Raw genomic sequence first — 22528 nt, 5'->3', positions numbered from 1 at the left:
TGAATGTGTGTGAATGTTACTTAGAAAGCACTTAGATCAATGTGCTTGTGCGAATGGGTGTGAATGGGTGAATGCACAAGTTGTGTAAAGCGCTTTGAGTGCTCAGAAGAGTAGAAAAGCGCTATATAAGAGCCAGTCCATTTACCATTTTACTGTGACTTGTGTGGTAAAGCTTTTGCTCAAAGTCGAAACTTACAGAAGCATCTAGTTACCCACTCTGGAATTAAGGCGTACAGCTGCGATTTTTGTGGAAAAAGGTTCAGTGACAAACAGTACCGAAATATTCACCTACGGATTTACACTGGAAATTATGTTTCCTGCTGTGATCAGTGTGGGAAACTGTTTACAACAGATGCACAGTTACAACGACACATGTTTAGCCACTCTGAGGAGAGACCTTACAAAAGTGAACTGTGTGAGAAGACTTTTAAAGTTCCACATCACCTGAAAAAAACACCAACAGATCCACACCAGAAATTAACTCTACAAGTGCAGTTACTGTGAGGATGTATTGATTTTTTTTATCTTGTAATTTTAACCTGATTGTTTGGAACAAGTCTGATCAGTAAACTTATGGAGTTATACTGAATGAACAGTTTGGAAAAATGAAGAGTCATTTTAGCTCGGTAAGCTGAGTGTTATAATGTAAACAGTAAAACGTAGTTGGACATTGGCAGAGATCACTTACGCTGTCATTGTTTAGAAGCAGAGCAACACAGATGGATCCAGTTCTCAACCCTGTCGTCACTGTGGTGGTGGGAAAACGTTTCTCTGTGACCTTTGTGGAAAAACCTCCAATCATCAACGGGACCTTAAACCGCATCAACGTAGACACACTGGAGACAAAATGAACTACTGCAAAGAATGTGGGAGAGGCTTCCACACACCAAGTACATTAAAAATACATGAACTCTTCCACAGTGGGGTCAAACGGCACATCTGTGACTAGTGTGGGTCATCCTTCACCACTGCACGTGAGCTTAACGAACAAGAATTAGCAAATCCACACAGGAGAGACACCATACAAGTGCAGACACTGTGACAAAAACTTCTCACAATCAGGTCATCGTAACAAACATGATTGTACACACATGGAAGCGAACTTCAGCTCTGACCAGTGTGACAAGAGCTTCAGGAATCTCAGTTCATACTCCAAACACAAACGATTCCACGCTGTAAATAAACTGTTTCACTGTTACCAATGTGCAAAAACATTCACTTCATTATCTGCTCTGTGCAAACATCAGCCTGATCATGCAGGGGTCCGTTCTTCGTACCTCGCCAAGTAAGTTAGCTGGATTTGATTGTTGACGATTTTGCGTGATCCGGGACTTGCTGTCATAGCAACAGATCCGTAAGCGTAAACCTGCTTGGGAGCAGGCTTACTTTATGTAAACAGGATTAGATCGCGGCCACTCAGGTATGTCCGCTTCATTTATACAAAAGCAACAGCAATATTTTTCCACTATTTTTCCATAAATAAATATTATCAATGTAACTAAAGATAATGCAGTATTTGATTCTTTTATTGATTTCATACAGATACATACAGGTCATTTCCTAAAAAAATGGAAATGTACTATTAATCATTCTATTTCATGTATTTGATTATTTCAGATGTAATTCATATTTTAGAGTAGTAATAGTAAATTACTTCGTGTAATCAAGATGAGAGACCACGGCTATAAAAGCGAAGGTGGATTTGGGAAGCCTGTCGCAGCCATGTCCTGTCCGTTTGTACGCGAGCAACCCATTGCGGAAGGTGCAAGATTGATAAGGAGAGTTTTCAGAATTCAGCATATATTGCGGGATAGACAGGATCCTTTAGCTCAGTGCGACAGTGTGCTCATAGAGAGATATCGATTTTCCCGTGAGGGTATTATTTACTTAACCAACTTGTTGACGAGGGGGTGCAGGACCACCACCTGTCTTTTTTTGCTCTGCCCTTTTCTTGGTTGCTGTTATAAACAAACAAACAGATTATTTCAGGGTCTCTTTTCAAGAGACTAAAAGCAATATAAGAGATAAATATTACCATTCTGTAGAATATTCTTATATTTCACTTTTACTTGTTCCCATGTTCTAGTGGGTCCTGTTGTGGCTCTAATGTGTAAGAGGATATAATGTAATATAATACAGGGAGTGCAGAATTATTAGGGAAGTTGTATTTTTGAGGAATAATGTTATTATTGAACAACAACCATGTTCTCAATGAACCCAAAAAACTCTAATATCAAAGCTGAATGTTTTTGGAAGTAGTTTTTAGTTTGTTTTTAGTTTTAGCTATTTTAGGGGGATATCTGTGTGTGCAGGTGACTATTACTGTGCATAATTATTAGGCAACTTAACAAAAAACAAATATATACCCATTTCAATTATTTATTTTTACCAGTGAAACCAATATAACATCTCCACATTCACAAATATACATTTCTGACATTCAAAAACAAAACGAAAACAAATCAGCGACCAATATAGCCACCTTTCTTTGCAAGGACACTCAAAAGCCTGCCATCCATGGATTCTGTCAGTGTTTTGATCTGTTCACCATCAACATTGCGTGCAGCAGCAACCACAGCCTCCCAGACACTGTTCAGAGAGGTGTACTGTTTTCCCTCCTTGTAAATCTCACATTTGATGATGGACCACAGGTTCTCAATGGGGTTCAGATCAGGTGAACAAGGTGGCCATGCCGTTAGTTTTTCTTCTTTTATACCCTTTCTTGCCAGCCACGCTGTGGAGTACTTGGACGCGTGTGATGGAGCATTGTCCTGCATGAAAATCATGTTTTTCTTGAAGGATGCAGACTTCTTCCTGTACCACTGCTTGAAGAAGGTGTCTTCCATAAACTGGCAGTAGGACTGGGAGTTGAGCTTGACTCCATCCTCAACCCGAAAAGGCCCCACAAGCTCATCTTTGATGATACCAGCCCAAACCAGTACTCCACCTCCACCTTGCTGGCGTCTGAGTCGGACTGGAGCTCTCTGCCCTTTACCAATCCAGCCACGGGCCCATCCATCTGGCCCATCAAGACTCACTCTCATTTCATCAGTCCATAAAACCTTAGAAAAACCAGTCTTGAGATATTTCTTGGCCCAGTCTTGACGTTTCAGCTTGTGTGTCTTGTTCAGTGGTGGTCGTCTTTCAGCCTTTCTTACCTTGGCCATGTCTCTGAGTATTGCACACCTTGTGCTTTTGGGCACTCCAGTGATGTTGCAGCTCTGAAATATGGCCAAACTGGTGGCAAGTGGCATCTTGGCAGCTGCACGCTTGACTTTTCTCAGTTCATGGGCAGTTATTTTGTGCCTTGGTTTTTCCACACGCTTCTTGCGACCCTGTTGACTATTTTGAATGAAACGCTTGATTGTTCGATGATCACGCTTCAGAAGCTTTGCAATTTTGAGACTGCTGCATCCCTCTGCAAGATATCTCACTATTTTTGACTTTTCTGAGCCTGTCAAGTCCTTCTTTTGACACATTTTGCCAAAGGAAAGGACGTTGCCTAATAATTATGCACACCTGATATAGGGTGTTGATGTCATTAGACCACACCCCTTCTCATTACAGAGATGCACATCACCTAATATGCTTAATACAGCTTGGAGTAAGACAACATGCATGAGGAGGATGATGTGGACAAAATACTCATTTGCCTAATAATTCTGCACTCCCTGTATAATAAATTTACCCTACCGCCTACTGGTGTTGGCCAGAGGGGCCGATGGCGCGATATGGCAGCCTCGCTTCTGTCAGTCTGCCCCAGGGCAGCTGTGGCTACAACTGTAGCAACTCCACCAGTGTGTGAATGTGAGAGTGAATGAATAGTGGCATTGTAAAGCGCTTTGGGTGCCTTGAAAAGCGCTATATAAATCCACTCCATTATTATTATTATTATTAAATTACTTACGTGTTTAATTTGTCAGCAACTTTCTGCCAGCCCTCTCTCCTTGCTTTTGCAGCCTTTGCAGTGTTCCCTTGCGTTTTAATTAAACTCTGAAACTCCTGAAATCCCTCAATCAGGAGTTCTTGCTCTACTGCCGAAAAATACTGAGCGCGCTCCTTCGACATTTTCGCCGACCAATCAAAGGGTTGCTGATCAATGTTTCTACTATCGATGCGTAGCCCCTTTTAAGCCACCCAGTGATCTCACATTACTTCATCCAGCTGTACTAATCGTCAACAACAGGTGTGTTCGGAGACCCGGAATAGCGAGCTCAAAGTTGGCGCGATGATTTGAACTTGGATGTGTCATTTGATCTTGGATGTAGTAAGCGAGGTAGGGATGGGTATCGAAACCCGGTTCTTGTTGAGAACCGGTTCCCACTGTTTCAATTCCTTGGAATTGTTTGCCATTTTTGCAATCGATTCCCTTATCGATTCCAGTCGCCCCGAATGACGTCACCACGTTGCGGAGCGTCATTTACCTGGCAGGAAACACGGCGGCTCAAACGCTCAAAAGTTTGGTTATACTTTACGAGAACGGATGACAACAGGGCAACTTGCAATACTTGCAAAGTAGATATTTCATTTAAGGGAGGAAACACTACGAATATGCAAAAGCATTTACTCACAAAACACGCGATAACCTGAAATGAATGTCGTGTTTTTAATTCCGCTCTCCGGACTCGTGAATCTCAACCCAGCAGCAGCAGTAACGTTTGCACGTCCTCTCCCGTTAATGCGGCAGGTAAATAATCAACTAACAGTGCATATTATGTTAGCGCGATCTGCCTTATTGCAAAACCTGCCATTACTGTGCGCTGCATTTAGGTGACCATGATGAGAGAGACAGACAGAGTCTGGCTCAGATGCTGGCAGTTCTCGCTGCAGTCTACCAGTAGCATCTCCTTTCAGGCCAGGATAGACGAATGTCACCGAGCAGTGACTAAGTTTGTGGTAAAAGGCTTGCACCTTGCACAGCAGATGCCCCCGATTTTCGGTAAGTGAATGTGTTTAATTGTAGGCAGGGACATTACTGGATATTTTTGTGTAATTGCTACAGAATAATTTATGTTATACTTTGTTATTGCTACAGAAGAATATTTATTTTATTATTTTACATTTACAATTTTTTTTCCTGGGGACCCTGTGACACCCCATTGAAGAGCCGTAGGCTGGATCTCTTAAGATCTCACTGCTGGGTTTGTAAGGCCATGTTATTCCTAAATTTCTATCTTGTTCAAAGAGAAGATATAAAACAAAGTTCTAAGCTAGCTTAGTGTTCTCCTTTTTAAAAAAAAAAGAATCGATAAGAGAATCGATAAAGAATAGAATTGTTAAACAGAATCGAAAATGGAATCGGAATCGTGAAAATCTTATCAATACCCATCCCTAAAGCGAGGTACGAAGAACGGACCCCTGGACTGAAATCACTGGATCACAATGAATCTGAAGAGAGAGAAAGATCCTCTTCTGGCTTCAGGGTTGGACTTAAAAACCTTGAGATCAGGCTCCACAGAGTTCAGATGGAATCTCCTGTAAAGAGTGTCAGCTGATGTCACATTTGGATCTGATGAGGTAGCTCTGATTTCTGGACCTGCAGTGAATAATCCTGAATGTTACATTTAGGAAGCTGCATGTATAGATATGTACATCTATGCATGCAGCTTCTCTGTCACTGTCACTACATGCAGGGCGATCAAAATTACTGATATGGATATATATCAATTTCTTTCATTTGAACTTTCTTAGTTTTTCCAAAATTAACTTCTTTTTGTTAAAATGTATTCATTTTAAAGAAATGTTAAACGTTAAAAACGGCAGCACACATAAGGACCCTTTTGTTAATTCAAATTCTATTAAACATCTATTTTTGGCTCCTCCTTTCACTTTAGTGTATTTACTGTATCATTGAAGTCCACATGTTGTTTTAATGAATTAATTTTGATCCACATGTTCTGCAGCTGTTTTCTTGTTAATTTGAAGTTTGCATTATGAAATCCTGATAATGTTAAAGCGTTAGTTATATTTGATGAACTCTGTGTAAAGTTTGTCTTATTAAACAGTTTGGTGTGAAAAATAAAGAAATGGTCTCAGAACAAGAAGTTTGAGCCCTGATTTCAGATTCAAACTAATTTAACTGTTTTCGGTGGTACATGTGGAGGTTTATCAGGGGAGGAGACTTGGCTGTTCTCCACTCACACTGGCTGAAATGGTGAAAATGCTGTTATCATAGGATGAAATGAGGATTTGTTCCTCATTAACGAGTTGGGGGCACAAAAAATACTTTTCTTTCTTATTCTCATTTAAAATATCTAGCTTTTATTAAATAATTATCTGACTCTTGCGAACAAAGTTTTTATCTGACGTAAAATGTATAGAAATCATACATATACCAACAAGACAGTGTACATCACTGTCACAACAGCATTTGTTTTCATTCAAAGGCTTTATGGCTTTAATACCTGGTGGGCCGGTCTCTAGTCAAAATGCCCAATTTTTTTGTCCCAGTCCAGCAGTGTCACCATGCCAGCTGACTGTATGTCATCATCAGCCAGTGTTGTTCTTTATACATCAATATTACCAAAGTTTACCATAAGGCAGCATAGAAAGTATTTACTTGCTTTCAGGTTTTATTCAAATGTTAGTCTTTTCAGTTGTTTCCCCACTTTTTTCCTGTTTCAAAATCAAACACCAGTTTGTAATAAGATTATCTTCTGTTTTTTAACAGGCAGATAAAGTTTTGCATTGGCATTGGCTAATTTGCCAATTGTATGTTAAACATGTTAGTATTTTAATATTCAAAAATGTTTTTGCCCAAAACATACGTGCACTATATGTCAGTAAAAATACTATGCAAATATTGCTGTCCTTGAATGCTGATTAAACACTGACAAAGCACTGATTGTATCTCTTGTACTTTATCAACGCAGTGTCTAAAAACTTTGCACCGTAGTGGTTAAAATCTCATTCTAATAAGAGTTAAAAGCGCATTCGGTTATTAGGTTTACAGGGTTACTGAATTATGGTTAACGGTTGGTAGAATTTTTTTTAACATTATCTGCCAATTACATCTGCCACCCTTCTCCAAATCTGTGCCCCTACATGGCCCCCCCAACAAAGTTTTTCTAGACACGCACACACCACTGCTTGGTGGGTATGCAAGTGAAGAGAGAGACTACATCAAAGGACACCATGGTTTCATCTGGATCCAAGGTAAGTTTCTGGACCTTGTCGGTGAAGTCGGTGGAGTTCTTGATGTGGTGTTTCCCACGAGAGGTGCAAGGATGGTAGCAAGTAGTGGTGGGCGGATCGATCCAAATATCGATAGTATCGGTCCCAAGTCGGTATCGGATCGATACTAGCCTGGTGAGATCGATTCTTTACTTTTGAGTTCTGCTTGTGTGCTATGCTGTGCTTTCGGCAAAAACGAAACAACCAGGTCGCTGGACACACCGCTCCTGTGTCAGCGGAGAGCAGGCACACTTTGCTCCCTCTCCCCCACTCTTATGTTTTGGTGTTGCACTGACACGTCACGTGACTTAGACAATTTGGGGGTTGTTAAGTTGTTTACATATTAATTATATATATTTTTTTGTTGTTGAGAATTTTAATTGTAATTTTTGTATTATAGTTTATCAACAATATTTGTTTTAATTTGTTTACTGGTTTTCGTGCACTTAAGATTTAAAAAAAAAAAAAAAAGATCGCCACCAGGGCAGACCCGATGGCATTTTCATGCTTCACAGCATCATTTATTCTTACAATAATCACACGGTTGCTGTAACAGTACATTCAACGGCTTCAGCTCTCCCGCTGGCAGCCGTACACATCACCACCACCAACCCTGCAGCGGCATCGCAGAACACACCCTGCCACATACCCCCCTCGCCCGCTTCACCTCACCTCGCGAGCAGGCGAGGGAATCGGCCCGGACCATCGGCGCCCCATGCCCCAGCCCAGCGACGGGGAAGTGTCCACTCTGGCGGTCGCCCGCGCCTCCAGCGGAAGCCCCGGAGCTGGCCTGATGGCCACCCATATGGCAAGCAGCGGCAGCGCAGTAGGCGTGGAAGTGAGCTGGGGTTCACAGGCAGCTGGGCAGACGGCCGGTACGCAGGACTGTGCAGCCTGCGTGCCGAAGTGGACAGCGCACCTCGACCTCCGTCTCCAGCTTGGCAGGCGCGCCAGCAGTAATATGCAGTATCGCACACCACTAGTGTTTGGGATTTCTCTTTCAGTCGATTCACTCGGTACAACCCATAAGTATGGGATATCACGCCCTCGCGTGTCCTGGCTGAAGAAACCTTTAATCACGCCTTTAAGGCAGATGACGTGTGATGACACGCGCACGGCCCCGCCTGCACATATAGCCGCTGTCATCACAGTCATCCCTCAGTTCTTACGCTCTTCACCTCGCTGAGAACACCTCTGCTGAGTTGGGCTAGCTAGCTGCTGCTAGTTAGCTCCGTTGTCTGCCGACTTGAACTTAGCTTAACTGCCCCTGTTGGTGTTAGCCTCCACCCCACAGTTGGTGTGTAGGCTGCCCGCGGAGCGCTAATTTCAAGTTTTCCCGTGCAGTGTTTTGCTTTGCGTTTTGGAATGTACTCCAAACCGAAGCGAGCAAAGCAGAAATCTTCTGTTCGCCCCTGTCCTCAGGGATGCGATTTCTCTTTGCACAACAGCGACCAGCACGATGCCTGCCCTGTCTGCCTGGGGATCGTCCACGCTAGGAGAGCGTTGGCGGAGCCCGAAGCCTGTGCGTTTTGTCGCCAGCTCCAGCGCTCGACCCTGGAAAGTCGGGTGACGTTTGTGGAAAAAGTGCTGGGACGCTCGGCTGTCGCACGGCATGACCCTCTCCTTCCGAGTCTGGAGCCCCGGCTTTGTCCGAGTCCGAAGACGAGGATTTTCCGGTCGATGTCCCCGCAATTAGCTGGGCTGACCACATGGAATATGTTGACGGGTTAGCCAATGACGAGTCGGAACCATGCAGGAGCGCTGGCGGGCTTCAACCCAGGCTGAAGCCCATCAGCGCTCCCCAGGACAATGATGATGTGCTGGACATCGGCCTGGACATCCATGATTTGTCGGAGGATGAGCAGGAGAGCTCATTGTCAGCCCAATGTACCGCCGCTGCTGCGCCGGTCGGCCACGGTGACACCTCTCTTTTCTCCCTGTTTCGCCGTGCTGCTGAGAAGCTGCAGGTGGACTGGCCCTCTCCTCCGCCAGCTCAGAAGCCGTCGTGGTTCGCGGGGTTTTTCCTCCCACCGGAGCCCGCAATGGCCAAAAACTGCCTTCCCATGTTCCCAGACTTTCTCTGCGAGTTAACAGCATCATGGGACAAACCTCTGTCTACCCGCGTCACTGTGCCCGGCTATGGACAGTACATGGAATTGGACAGCGCCAAGGGGGCTGGCTTAGCTAACCCACCCCCTATGGAGCCGTCTCTGGCTGCTTATCTGGCCCCGTCCCATAACCATGGTGTCGGCGGCCCCGCAACTCTGCCGTCCAAGCACTGCAGATTCTCTGCTTCGCTCCGTGGGGGAGAGGGGGGTGCGAACTGTTGCCATGGGTTACCGGTTGCAGTTCCGGGTCAAGCCGCCTCGTTTCCAAAGAGTCGTAAATACGACTGTCAACACCGAGGCGCCCATGATACTCAGAGAGGAAATAAAGGCGCTATTGCAGAAAAGAGCAATACGAGTGGTCCCTGCTTCAGAGACAGACAAAGGTTGGTACAGCTGTTATTTTATTGTTCCGAAAAAAGGGGGAGGGCTTCGTCCCATCCTCGACCTGCGAGTCTTGACCACGTATCTACAAACGTACAGGTTCAAGATGCTAACACTCAGACAGCTCTTGAATGCGGTCAGCCCGGGAGATTGGTTTGCAACAATCGATCTAACAGATGCTTATTTTCATGTGGTTATACACCCGAAACACAGGCAGTTTCTGAGGTTTGCATTCGAGGGCGTAGCCTACGAATACCTAGTGCTGCCGTTCGGACTGTCGCTCGCTCCTCGCACCTTTACGAAATGTGCCGAGGCAGCGCTAGCGCCCCTCAGAGAGAGAGGAATCCGCATCTTAGCCTACCTAGATGACTGGGCTCTCGTAGCTTGCTCCAGAGAGCAAGTGGAGACACAGCTGTCGCTGTTTCTGTCACACATTCAGACACTGGGGTTCTCTGTGAACTTTCAAAAGAGCTCGCTAATCCCAAATCAGCAGATTACTTTTCTCGGTTTGGAAATATGCTCGCTTTCCACGTTTGTCATCGCTGCCTCGCTCAGTTTCAGTTGGGACGCAGACTGCGTTTCCAGACTATATTAAGCTTGTTGGGCATGATGGCATCTATGATTGCCGTAGTGCCACTTGGACTGTTAAAAATGAGAGCGTTTCAACGCTGGACTCTCTCTCACCGTTTGTGTGCATCGCGTCACCTCCGGAGGAGGCTGCCGGTAACCGCGTCTTGCATGCTAGCTCTCAGTCCTTGGAGGAAGCCCGGGCTGCTCCTGTCTCGCTCTCTGCTGTTATGGTGCAGTGTTCATTTTCTGTCTCTAAGAGCCACCCATGTCCCGGGCCACCTGAACCTGGGGCCGGACCTTCTCTCCAGGGGGGGTCCTCTGGTGAGAGAATGGAGGTTACACCCTTTAATAGTGGCTCAGATTTGGGGCCTATTTGGCAAAGCGCAAATAGATCTTTTTGCTGCCCCCTGTTCTTCTCCATAATCGACCACGATGCACCCTTGGGCTTGGACGCGCTAGCGCACCAATGGCCAGACGTGCTCCTGTATGCATTTCCCCCAGTGGAAATGATATCTCCAGTTCTAGAGAGAGTGCGTCGGCATTCCCACACTCTCTGATTCTAGTGGCCCCTTGGTGGCCCACAAGGTCGTGGTATGCAGAGATAATCAGCCTGCTAGCAGCGAGTCCTTGGCAGCTTCCTCTCTGCAGGGATCTCCTCTCTCAGGCGGGAGGAGAAGTGTTTCATCCGCGCCCAGATCTGTGGCGCCTTCATGCTTACCTGCTGAGAGGTTAAACTTGATTGCTAAGGGTTTGCTACCTAGTGTGATAGTGACAATTCAGAGCGCTAGGGCCTCATCTACCAGAGGCTTGTACGCTTACAAATGGCGAGCCTTCGAGCAATGGCTCATGCTGTCCTTTCTGCTGGGTCTACCACTCACTAAGGATGTGGTGGTCCGATTCCGGTCAAACTGATCACTTGGTTGCGTTACTTGCTCTTCGAGTGAATCAACAAATGGATAAATAAAAAGCCCAACGACAATGCTGATTTTTTTAGAGTCTTAGCTTACATTTCATATTTACAGTTGTTATCCTCCACGGCTAAACAAACTCTCTAAATCGGTTTCAATTGTGTACTGATGTGCACAACAATGGACATAAGGAGCTTCTTTCAAAGAAACAACTCAGGTAGATGTTATTTTATATATTATGCTTTGGATGTTGTTCAGTATATCTATGCAAAACAAGAGGAATTTCAATACACAGCAGTATATTCACAGTTGAAACCAGCTGTTTATATACACTTTAGGGAGAAAACATAAAAACTTTTTGTTTTACTGTTAAATATCAATTTAGAGTAAACTTGTTTTGTTCTGGATAAATAAATGTTGAAATATCTTTTGAATTAGTTAAATGTCAGAATAAAAAGAGGGAGCTGTCTATTTTAATCACCTACATCAAATTTAGGAGTACATATACACTAAGTTTATTGTTAATTAATAAGAAAACGCCAGACGATTCCATTCTGAGCTGAAGAAGCTTCTGATAGGTTAGTAGAGTCCATGTGAGTAAATTGGTGGCACACCTGTGGACGCATATAAGGCAGAACACAGAGCCTGTTTCTGTGACATGGGAAAAATCGAGAGATATCAACCAAAACACCTGGAAAAGAATTGTGGAGCTCCATAAGTGTGGCCCAGTTTTGAATACAAAATACAAAAGTTAACAAATATGTTTTTTATATTTATCAATCTAAAAAAATAAACATTTTGTCTGATTTGATGTTACAATTAAAAAAGTGTTTGTGTTTTTATCTGAAGAGTGTAAATATCTGGTTTCCACTGATGTTGTTGGTGTTTGGCTTGATTGTCAGCACAAAGAGGGAGAGAGAGGAGAATGAGGACAGAACAGAGATGGAACAAGAGCAGGTGAGACACACATGTTAGTCAAATGGTTGTTTGCTAAAACTCATCAGAACATGTATCTAGTACCTAGTGTAACTTTTTAGATACCATTTGTTATTTTTCAAATTCTATATTTATTAAGTTATGCAGGCTTATAAAGGCTAAATAATTATATAAACTTTTCTGAATCTAAATAGTGTACTTTGGTAGAATTAAAAAATAAGTGTAGTGCAGGTCTATGATGATTTTTAGTGCCACTATCATCTAGTTTTGATTCTGGTTCTCTTTTGGTTAAGTCCTCAGTAGTCCTGATTTTGAACTGTTGTAGTCCTGTTTTAATTCCAGATCAGTTCTGGGTTTGGTTGAATTGGGGTTTAGTCACTGTGTCTTGATACAGCCCAATTAAAAACTAGTTTAAGGTGATATTTATTTTTTCCTATATGAAGACATTCTTTTTTGAACAAAACTCAAAACAGAGCCTTATAATCTTTCAGTCATTTCTACCCTCACTTGATTTCCTTTTGCTGCTCAGCTCTCACACAGTGGCTCAGTTATGCTCCAATCCCTCCATATTGTGGCCAATCACATGCGAGGATATAGGATAATATCATTATGTGAAAAACAGAGAGGGTGAGAGACGCGACAGTCAAGTGGAGCATCCGTCTGTCCTCTCAGTAAGTGAGTGAGACCGTAGACAGCGGAGGGCTGTGCGAAAGCAAAAACACATAAATATGCCTGACACCTGTAAACGTAGCAGCATCTGGCTGCAGTTTAAAGACTTTTTTTTGTCTCGGTCTTGGTCTCGTCTCAACGTGGTCTTGGTCTTGTCTTGGTCTCGGATTAGGCGGTCTTGACTACAAGTCTAGCACAACCTCACGTGTCTGAATTTACAGTTATGTTTTGGTATATATCACCTTGTTGCTTTGTCTTGAAGTGGTCATGTGATTGGCTTACCACGACTACTTTATTCTTCCTCAGTCAAACAGCAGCACTCATGAGATTGTTTTGCCCCCTTAGCTCCAGGTGTTGTGCTAGAAAGTGATCGGGAGGGCGCGCAGCTGCTTAAGGCCTTGTGAATTGTTTCTTGTTTCCTGTTTTATTGTGAAGGTCCGTGTCTCATGTGAGTGAATTCAGTTTTGCTTCCCCTGTCTCCTCTTGTCAATTACTTCCAGCTGTGTTCCCCACCTGTGTGTAATCTCCCTGTGTTCTTCTGTGTGTATTCAACTCGTGTCTACTCATGTACTAGTTGCTGTTCTGTCTGTAAGTCTCCTGTGTATTCTCTGTGTTTTCCCTGCCATCCACCTTCTTATGTATCTGCTCACCTTCCTTCATGTTTGCTGTTTAGTAGTGATGGGTAGCTGAGGCCTTGTGAACCGTTTCAGCACATTCCCCAAACTGTATTGATACTGTGTCGACACAGCGTTGCTGTTTTTCTTCATACTGACACCTGCTGGACCTTAAATGTCACTGCTGGCAACTTTCTTGAGACTCACAACAGACACTGATTCAAATACCTAGTCATACTTGTATACACTCTAAGGTATTGTACTTTCCATGGAATCATTTTATATCTTTTATATTTCAAATTTTATAGACATCTTTAAAATATATTGTGAATGACATTAAGTGAAAATTAAAATAAAAGTATTGTGAATGTAATATTACCCATTTAAATGTAATTGACTCAGAATTTATTATAAATTTTTATTCAGAAAAATAAGTTTATCCAATGTTTTTGCATTCAGTCTATTGTGTTTTTTTTTTTACACTATTTCCCCATCTGTGCCTGTGAGCTCAAGCCAGGTGGAAAAGGTTGGGATAAGATGTTTTGCAGCACGTTAAAGGATAATACTGAACTTGCCTGGAACAGGTGACTGCTCTGATGAAGGCCTAGGCTGTGGCTCAGATGTTGTGTGGGCAATTACTGCAGCACGCTCCATTTTCAGGTGCCTCACTACACTTGGAGGAACTACAAAATCCGAGTGTTTTAAATCTTGGGTCTAAAAGTGTTGAGAGGGTCAACACACTTAATGACTCCAGATTAGAAGCAGTGTCTGTGACACGACGCCTAAGTTGGTCATGGAGATGGGTGGCTGCTTGTGTGTGGAGATGTAAAGAGTTCTGCTCAAGTGCACAATATAGCATTCTCATCATCGGGATGACCTTTGACCCTGAAACTCTCCTCTCCTCAGACAACTCCACTGTGGCCTGATGGAAAGGGGCCAGTACAAGAAGTGCTTCCCTTACGATGTTACACTCATCGGCCGTAAGTAGAGTTAAATGTGTTGGAAGAGAAGCAAGAGATACCCAGACTGCTTCTTTCTCATCATGTAGCCGTGACAGCATCTGATATGTGCTGTTCCAACATGTTGGTACCTCGTTGATAAGTTTGAAGATGGGCCGTCCCATCTGCTGCTGCCCTTGAGCAAGCTTTTCTTTGGCTGTAGTGCTTGATCTGAAGAATGATACGATTTGTCTCTTATGGATGAAAGTTCAGGGATTTGATCACATGATTTTTTGACTAATAAATTGAGTTTGTGTGCAATGCAAACTGAATGTCGAATTTGGAGAGTTCTTGTTGCTGCAGTCATGTTTGGTGCTGCATTGGTAACAAGACACCTTACCTTATTTGTGATCCTCCATCATGCCCGTTTTGAATTGGACCAAATCGCCTGCAGTGTGACTTTGTGGAAAGTGTTTCACACCCAACACAGATGTACACAGCTGCATATTCTCATTAATGTAGTGACAGGTAAGAGCCAAATAAGCCTCACAGGCACAATACTAAAGGGTTGGCAGTCCTTTATAATAAAATTCAGGACTGCCTGGTTCACAACAGTCTTCCTAGATGCTTGATTTTAAAATGATAAAACACATATTAATAAAAAAAAAAATGATGATAAAGCTGCTCAATGTCTATATAGGCCTACCTCTGTTCATTCTCGGTGTGTTTGTCTCCTCATTTTCATGTTTGGCTCTGTAATGCCTAAACACTGAGGAGGTGCTTTTGTTTGTGTAAGAAAGCAGAACAGATGTGACATTTAACCTGCATAAAATGAAATAAATAATTCACACTGCAAGTCACATTGCTGTTTTTCCTATTCTAATAGGTTACACTGAAACAAAGGCAGACAAACAGTTACATTATTTGCAGTTAAAAGATCAAAATGATCCCACACAGCAGAAACAGAGATTTGTAATTTTTTTTTTATCCTCGCGAGAGTAATTTTGTTTTTTGTTTTTTTTGGTGGCGACTCATTCCGTTAACAAATGCAGATGCAGTATCTTTTAAACACAGTTTGGCGCCTTGGCAATGAGTGATACAGCAGCTGTATCGATCACGTGACTTTTTCTTAAAGCGACACACGCACCGATACAGGCATCGCTAGGTGAGCTTGATACATGCGCCGGTGCGTCAGTGTTGCTGGACCCATCACTACTGTTTAGTAGTTTAATTTTTCCCAGCTTAGATTATCTTTAGTTCTGTTTTGCCATTTTTCACCTTGTGCTTTACTTTACAATAAACCACTTTCATCTCAGCGAGTGCCTGCGCGTAGATCCTGATTGATTTTCTCCACACGGCTCATCCCCTTGGCCGTAAAAGGAAATCAGAATGTGCAGAGAATTGGTAAGGAAAAAAAGGTAAAGGTAAAAAAGGGCAACTATGAAGAGTGGAGAAGTGCTTGGTCCAAACGACATACCTGTGGACGTATGGAGGTGTGTAGGAGAGAGGGCGGTGGACTTTTTAAGCAGGTTGTTTTACTCTAACTTGGACAGTGAGAGAACGCCTTGCTGTGTGATTTCTGCTGTGATATTTAGATGTTAAAATCAGAATTTAGCACAAAATGACATGGAAGCCTGGATCCATCCTGCCTTGTATCAACAGTTCATGCTGCTGTTGCTGATGTACTTTATATCACTGAGGACCATCTGAGCAGTTATTTAAATGCCGTTGCCTGTCTGAGTGTTGCTGCTGACCATCTCCACCCCTTTATGAACACAGTGCACCCACCTTCAGACAGATGTTTCTAGCAGGATGAAGTTCCATGTCCCAAAGTTTAAATCATCTCAAACTGGTATAATGAACATTAAAAGGAGTTCACTGAACTTAAATGGCCTCCACAGCCACCAGATCTCAAAAGAAGAGTGTCTGTAAAAGTCTGCAGCAACTGTGTGATGCTTTGCTATTTAACTCACTGACTTACTCATTACCCATCATGACTCATTACACTGCTGGGGTAATGTTTCTGCCATTTTCTGAATGTAATTTTACTAATTATTTTATTTTATTTTTAAGATTTAAGACTTTGCAGCTGTGGGTGTACAGTCTTCGCAGTCTCACATGAAAAGTTCTTAAAAACTTAAAGACTGGAAACAAAAAGATCAAAAAAGGAAGAGGTTCTTTGCTGTCCAGGGATGTCTGAGAAACAGAAGAGTTTATTCCACTCTGACAGTTATTATTATTATTATTATTATTATTATTTGATTTGATTCCTAAAAATATGAATTGTTAGGTACCTTCTGCTCTACCTGAATGTCGCTTATAATAAAAAGCACTTAGATTGCTCAGTCAGAGTAGAAAAGTGTAACATAAATAAGAAACAGTCCATTTACCAGTTCGGCGTCACAGATGTTGGTGAGTGAGCTGGGTGACGTAGCTAACAGTGCAATGATTTCTGCTGGGCAGCTACACAAGTGTGCGTTCTATTACACAATGGCTACAAATAGAGTAAAGCCCTACCTTAAATCTGCTGATAACATTCACTGAACATATCCTCCTCCTCTGATTCTTTAAGGTCTTTATGCGTGTGCTTTCAGTCTTCACGTGTCAAGTAGTTGACACAGACAAACTCTGACATCCAGGAAATGCCAACAGCGAGGAAACAGCCGAACCAACAAATGAACAAATTCTTCCTTCTCTTATTTTTCAGTTCATGCATCCTTGATTTCTTTGCTCTCATTTCCTTGAACCTATCAGTATATCTTAGCTCCTCCCACCAGAGAAGTGAGCAAGTGAGGCGAGAAAAACATGTAGAGCGGAGCTAAGAGGCTTTAACAATATCAGACATCCTTGCTTTAGTCGTTTTAAAGCAATGCCAGTTAAATATAGCACATCCATTGTTTCGTTACAGCAGACTACTACTAAAGTATTTGGTTGGGTCCGTGTGATGAGTGAGACTTTTAAGTCTGTGCCAGAGACAGAATAATTCTCTCATCCAGGAAATACTGAATGCAGTTTAACAGTTAAGATAACACAGAAACAAGTTATTCCCCCTTTTCTTATATTTTGGATTCTACATCCTTGATTCCTTTGCTCTTATTTCCCCAATCATCAAATTGCAGCTCAGTCCCTCACACATGACGAGTGAACAGACAAGGTTAAGAAGACATGAAGTGAAAGGAGCTAAGACGAGAGGTATTCATGCCTCCGAGCCATTACAGCAATGTCAGTTAAAAATGATGCTTGGCACAGATGGTGCTGGTGTTCATTATTTTATTGCAGCACACTCCTACATATTTACAGAGTCCTGTTTCCACTCCCTGTTTGTTATGTCTCTTATACGTCATTAGTAAAACACTTTACTCAGGATATAGTAGATCCTCCAGATCTCCCCTTTCCTGGTGCATTTTAGAGACTCAAACATGCTTCAAGATGGCACATTAAGATTGATTACTGGGTCACAGCCTGCAGCACAGAAAAGAAGGGAAGACAACGAATAGATAATGAATAGTCCTGTTGTTCATACCTGTTTTAGACAGTAGTGGGAGCAGTTTAATCCTTCACCTGTATTTAGGCATAAGAGAGCCATGTCTGCTTTGAGAGATCGGTTATTGTGATGGATTGTAGCTTTCGAACTTGGATGATGAAATCATCTACTTCCTGCAGGGTTATTGATCACTTTCTTTGATTTCTCAAGTGCATTCAAAATGATTCAGCTGCTGCTAGTGAGAAATAACAACAGTAATATCAGTAAACACCACCTCATGGATCACTGACTGCCTGACAGACTGACCACAGTATGTGAGACTGGGCCGAGCTCTGTCTGATTTAGTGATGTGCAGCAGGACCTCCACAGGTTCTGTCCTGGACTTCATGCCCTTAGACTTTCAGTACAAGTCTGAGTCAAGACACCTTCAGAAATACTCTGATTCTGCAGAGGCTGGATGTACAGTGGGGCAAAAAAGTATTTAGTCAGCCACCGATTGTGCAAGTTCCCCCACCTAAAATGATGACAGAGGTCAGTAATTTGCACCAGAGGTACACGTCAACTGTGAGAGACAGAATGTGAAAAAAAAGAATCCATGAATCCACATGGTAGGATTTGTAAAGAATTTATTCGTAAATCAGGGTGGATAATAAGTTCAAATGCTTCAGACATTTCAGTGTTTGTTTTGTTCAAGCCTCAATTTGACCATCAAATTGTGGAGTGTCGCACCAAAGAGCTTCATTCAGACTTTGGTGCAACACTCAGTGCTATTTAGACTCAAACATCGCTTCATGTGTGTTGCATAAGTGTATTTTGGACTTCTCAACAATGGAGCCATCAAGGAAGCATTCCCAGGTGTAGGAATATTTTAAGCTGGTGCCACCAAAAAAATAGAGAAATAAATTTACTCAGTGTTTATTCAAATTAAATACATTTACAGGTCTATATCTTTCATGGGGTGCTTTAGTTACTGTAAATAAATAGAATAATACAATATTATGTGGGAAATAAATAAATGTGAGATGAAAATGATAATGAAACTGATAATATCAATGTTTGTATTTCCATACAAACACAACACAACTGCCTTATTGCATTATGTCAAAACCATCTTCCCTACCCAGGATATAATTAACAATCAACAATGTTTCTCAATGTTTTATTTTTTTAATTATTATTTTGTAGATCGAATTAGTCAGGCAGATTTTTCTAAGATGAAACACACAAAACAAAGATGTGTAAAATGAAGTCAGGCTGTCAGGATATTTGAGAAATTCTTGCAATCATTTTAAAATACGTATGAAAGGTGCATCACACACGCAAGGCTTCTTTTGGCAGTACATAGACCACCGTTGCCAGCAGATGTCACCAGTGAGAGTAATGAAGCTTATGATCCAGTTTTTGACATAGTAGTTCGAAAAGGCTCACAGCTCCCTTACTGTGCCATCACTGCGCCCAAGAACCCAAACCAAACTCCAAAAAAAGGGGGGACTTCCACTTCCACTGATGGGAACAAGTCACACACGTGAGCTGCACTGATTTCAGTTGTCTGATTTAGTTTAATTATAATCAGAAACACAGTTAATATGATTCAAATAAGTCAGAATTGACCTTTTAGACTACAGTTTAGTTTTATGCTACTGTATACAGTACCATTTAGAAATCAGGTGTACCAAACTGACTTCTGGACAACACATCTGATGGTCCGAGTTCCATATATGCCATGTCTTCAGTTTGTATCTACTATGTAGAAATTTGTAAAAATAAATAGAAACCTTTAAAGGTTTGTCCAAAACTTTTGACTGTCATGTCAACAGTCACTAGAGAAAGAGAAGAGAATGAATGAAAACAAAAGAAATAATAAACACAGTCTAAAAAAATTTCTGCTCAGATGGAAAACAAAAAATTGATATCAGATAACTCACGCACTTCCTGGGTGTGTTTTTTGTTTATTTCTTGTCTTATTAATGCAATATCACATACAGACTGATTTTTGTGAAACATAAATGTACATATTTGATCATAAACAAAAACAATAAATAAAGGTTATTACAGGACATTCACTTAATTAAAAGAAAAACTGAAATAATCTTTTAATCAACATGATTTACTTTGATTTTTTTAAATATTAAATGCAGACTTGGGTGAAGATGAACACAAACTGTACTGGTTTTCTTTCCTCATTGTAAGCTGCTTGAACATATATATCCACTAATGATACCTTTAGTTTTGTCTCATACTATGTGTAATGGAGACCAGGGGTTCAATTACCTTGGTATTGTTAGTGATTAATTGTTGGATTAGGAATTTAAAATAGGGTAATAAAGAGAACACATTAGTTCTTATGGAGTCTTTTATTAGGTTATTTGACATACGATTAAATTGACAGCTTGTAACGGAAAAGAGACAGTGGGACTGGCCATCCTACCTGTGTCAGAGAAGAGCCAAAGTTAGAGCTGCTTGCAGTTAATCATTTATCAATAACCTAAACATATGTGAAATGAGAACTTGTAAAGGTACTCACCTGTCCTGGTTGCTTCTTGCAGGATGTGGAGCAAAAGAGTGAAAGCGGCTCGATCACCTGTTTAAGAGCTCTTGGAGCAGACCAGTGTGCCAGGTTAGGGAGTATGGTTAAAGAGGGTTTTAATTTAGATAGAAATGGGTGAAGCTTATGTTATTGGTTTGTTTATAGTACGTGTTGGAAATATGTATATGTTTGTGATGTCCTTTAATGTTATTGTATGTTTGTTTGTGTGGAGGGTTATGTGTTCATTTTGATTAGTTAACCCCATACTTGGGCTATTCCAGATGCTCACCTGAAAAGGTAGAGTATAAAAGGAAGACAGTTTGTTTAGTTGTAGTTAGTGTTTGTGCTGTTATCATGCGCCTTCTTTAATAAAGTGCCAATCCATGGATGTCTTTTTCTCCAGTCTAATGTCATATTATTGGACAGAACCTATGACCGCCGGCCAAAACTGACACTAGTGATGGCCAAATGAAGCTTTCTGGAGCACTGAAGCTTGTATTGAAAAACGGTTCATTACTCGAAGCTTTTCAACACAGTCCTCTCTGGTGACATCCGGTGGCCAAAAATATGAAGTGCAGCTTGAATCCACAAAATAAAACCAACCGCTTCATAATGATTGCCCACTCTGTCTGATATTGGGCCGCCGTTGTGTTGCTTTGAACGTGTATTTTTTGGTGGTTAAAAAAACGTGTTATATTTGTTTAATAAATAGTTTTGACCAGTAAACCCTCCTTGTTATGCTCCATGGTGTGGTCTTTCTTTGCTTGTGACTTCTTGATGTTGGTAAATACAATAATTGAAAAATACCACGTTACATATAATATATACATATAATAATGTACAACACATTATGGAGTATGCTTCAGCTGTGAGGTCCTGCCTCCATGCACGTATGCATTTAATCGCTAGACGGGTGTATTTATAAATACTATTATATTAGGGAAACTTCCCCAGACATATTTTTGACCTGGGGGTAGAATTGATTGTGAAATGGAAAAGGAAAATGCTTATGAACTTGCAAATTAAAAACATGATGCATTTAAGGTAACCCTTTTCCATTTTTATTTAAAAAGAGAATTTGTTCTAGTGTGCAATGGCCGAACCTGTTCCTTTTCGTGGAGATAATTTCTCCTGCCTTAAGGAAAATCCCTTCACATGGAACAGAAGAGGCTGGAGTGCAAAGAAACTGGTAGAGATGCAGTTATACAGTCTACCTGGGCCCCACAGACGATCAGATAAAGAGAATAAATAAATGTTTGACATTTTACCTTTTTCCCGTTTTCAGATATAATAAACACGCACAAAACAAAAGCAAACAGCCAGAACACAAAGCTGGAAAACCCACCCGATTGACAAAAATCAACTCAAAATTCTCCCACACAAGAGAACCTCCTCTATTCCTCGCTGGCTCCAAATCTCTCAGTAGAATGATCAGTGGTTCGCTATCTGTCACCATCAAAACACTCCACAAATCCCGCGAATGATTCACCTGCTTATAAACCATTGAATCAGATACCGAAGCAGTTAGGCTCTAAATGAAGCTTCGGACGTCACTGATCACGTGACTCTGGCCAAACGAATCAAGCTTCGACACAGTGCTTCTGAAGCAGTGTGTTGATTTTTTTGACACAAACACCGGAGCTTCAGCTTCAAGCGGGCCATCACTAACTGACACTATGTTTGGCTTTTTTTATGTTATTATATTTGGTTTTTCTGTACACCAGAAGAAAATTAGTTGAAATACCAGTAATCTCATTGGACATAAAGGCAAGGCAAGGCAAGGCAAGTTTATTTGTATAGCACAATTCAACAACAAGGTGATTCAAAGTGCTTTACAGAGACATTAGAAACAAGAACAAATAAAAAGCATGATTTAAAATTGATTAAAACAAGCAAATAAACTAACTAACTAATTAACAAACAAACAAACAAACAAACAAAACAGTATATAAAATCAAAACAGATAAAATCAGAACAGTAGATAAAATCAGTAGTTAAATGTAAGTTTTGAAATTTAAGCTTAAAAGTGTGGATTTGGTGCTTTATTCAAATGCAGCTGAGAACAGGTGAGTCTTCAACCTGGATTTAAATAAACTGAGTGTTTCAGCTGATCTGAGGCTTTCTGGGAGTTTGTTCCAGATATAAGGAGCATAAAAGCTGAATGCAGCTTCTCCGTGTCTGGTTCTGACTCTGGGAACTGATAAAAGACCGGATCCAGAT

At 41.6% G+C, this 22528-nt stretch overlaps 1 protein-coding gene across 1 annotated transcript in view; it reads left to right on the top strand.

The window, feature by feature from the left end:
- The window catches only part of LOC147336058 (uncharacterized), a 3664-nt gene extending 3390 nt beyond the window's left edge, over positions 1 to 274 (top strand). Inside the window, exon 3 of the mRNA XM_086287607.1 lies at positions 1 to 274. This exon is cut by the window's left edge and continues 1474 nt beyond it. The gene's annotated coding sequence lies outside the window, so the exon portion shown is untranslated.
- The last annotated feature ends 22254 nt before the right edge of the window (positions 275 to 22528 follow it).

The sequence above is a fragment of the Aulonocara sp. 'chitande type north' Nkhata Bay genome, linkage group LG3 (genome assembly GCF_057382095.1).
Source record: "Aulonocara sp. 'chitande type north' Nkhata Bay isolate Kocher_YH1m ecotype deep benthic linkage group LG3, A_spYH_male_GT1.1, whole genome shotgun sequence".
Lineage (NCBI taxonomy): Eukaryota > Metazoa > Chordata > Actinopteri > Cichliformes > Cichlidae > Aulonocara > Aulonocara sp. 'chitande type north' Nkhata Bay.
Note: the sequence above shows the minus strand (reverse complement) of the source record. Positions and strands in the feature narration are given on the sequence as shown.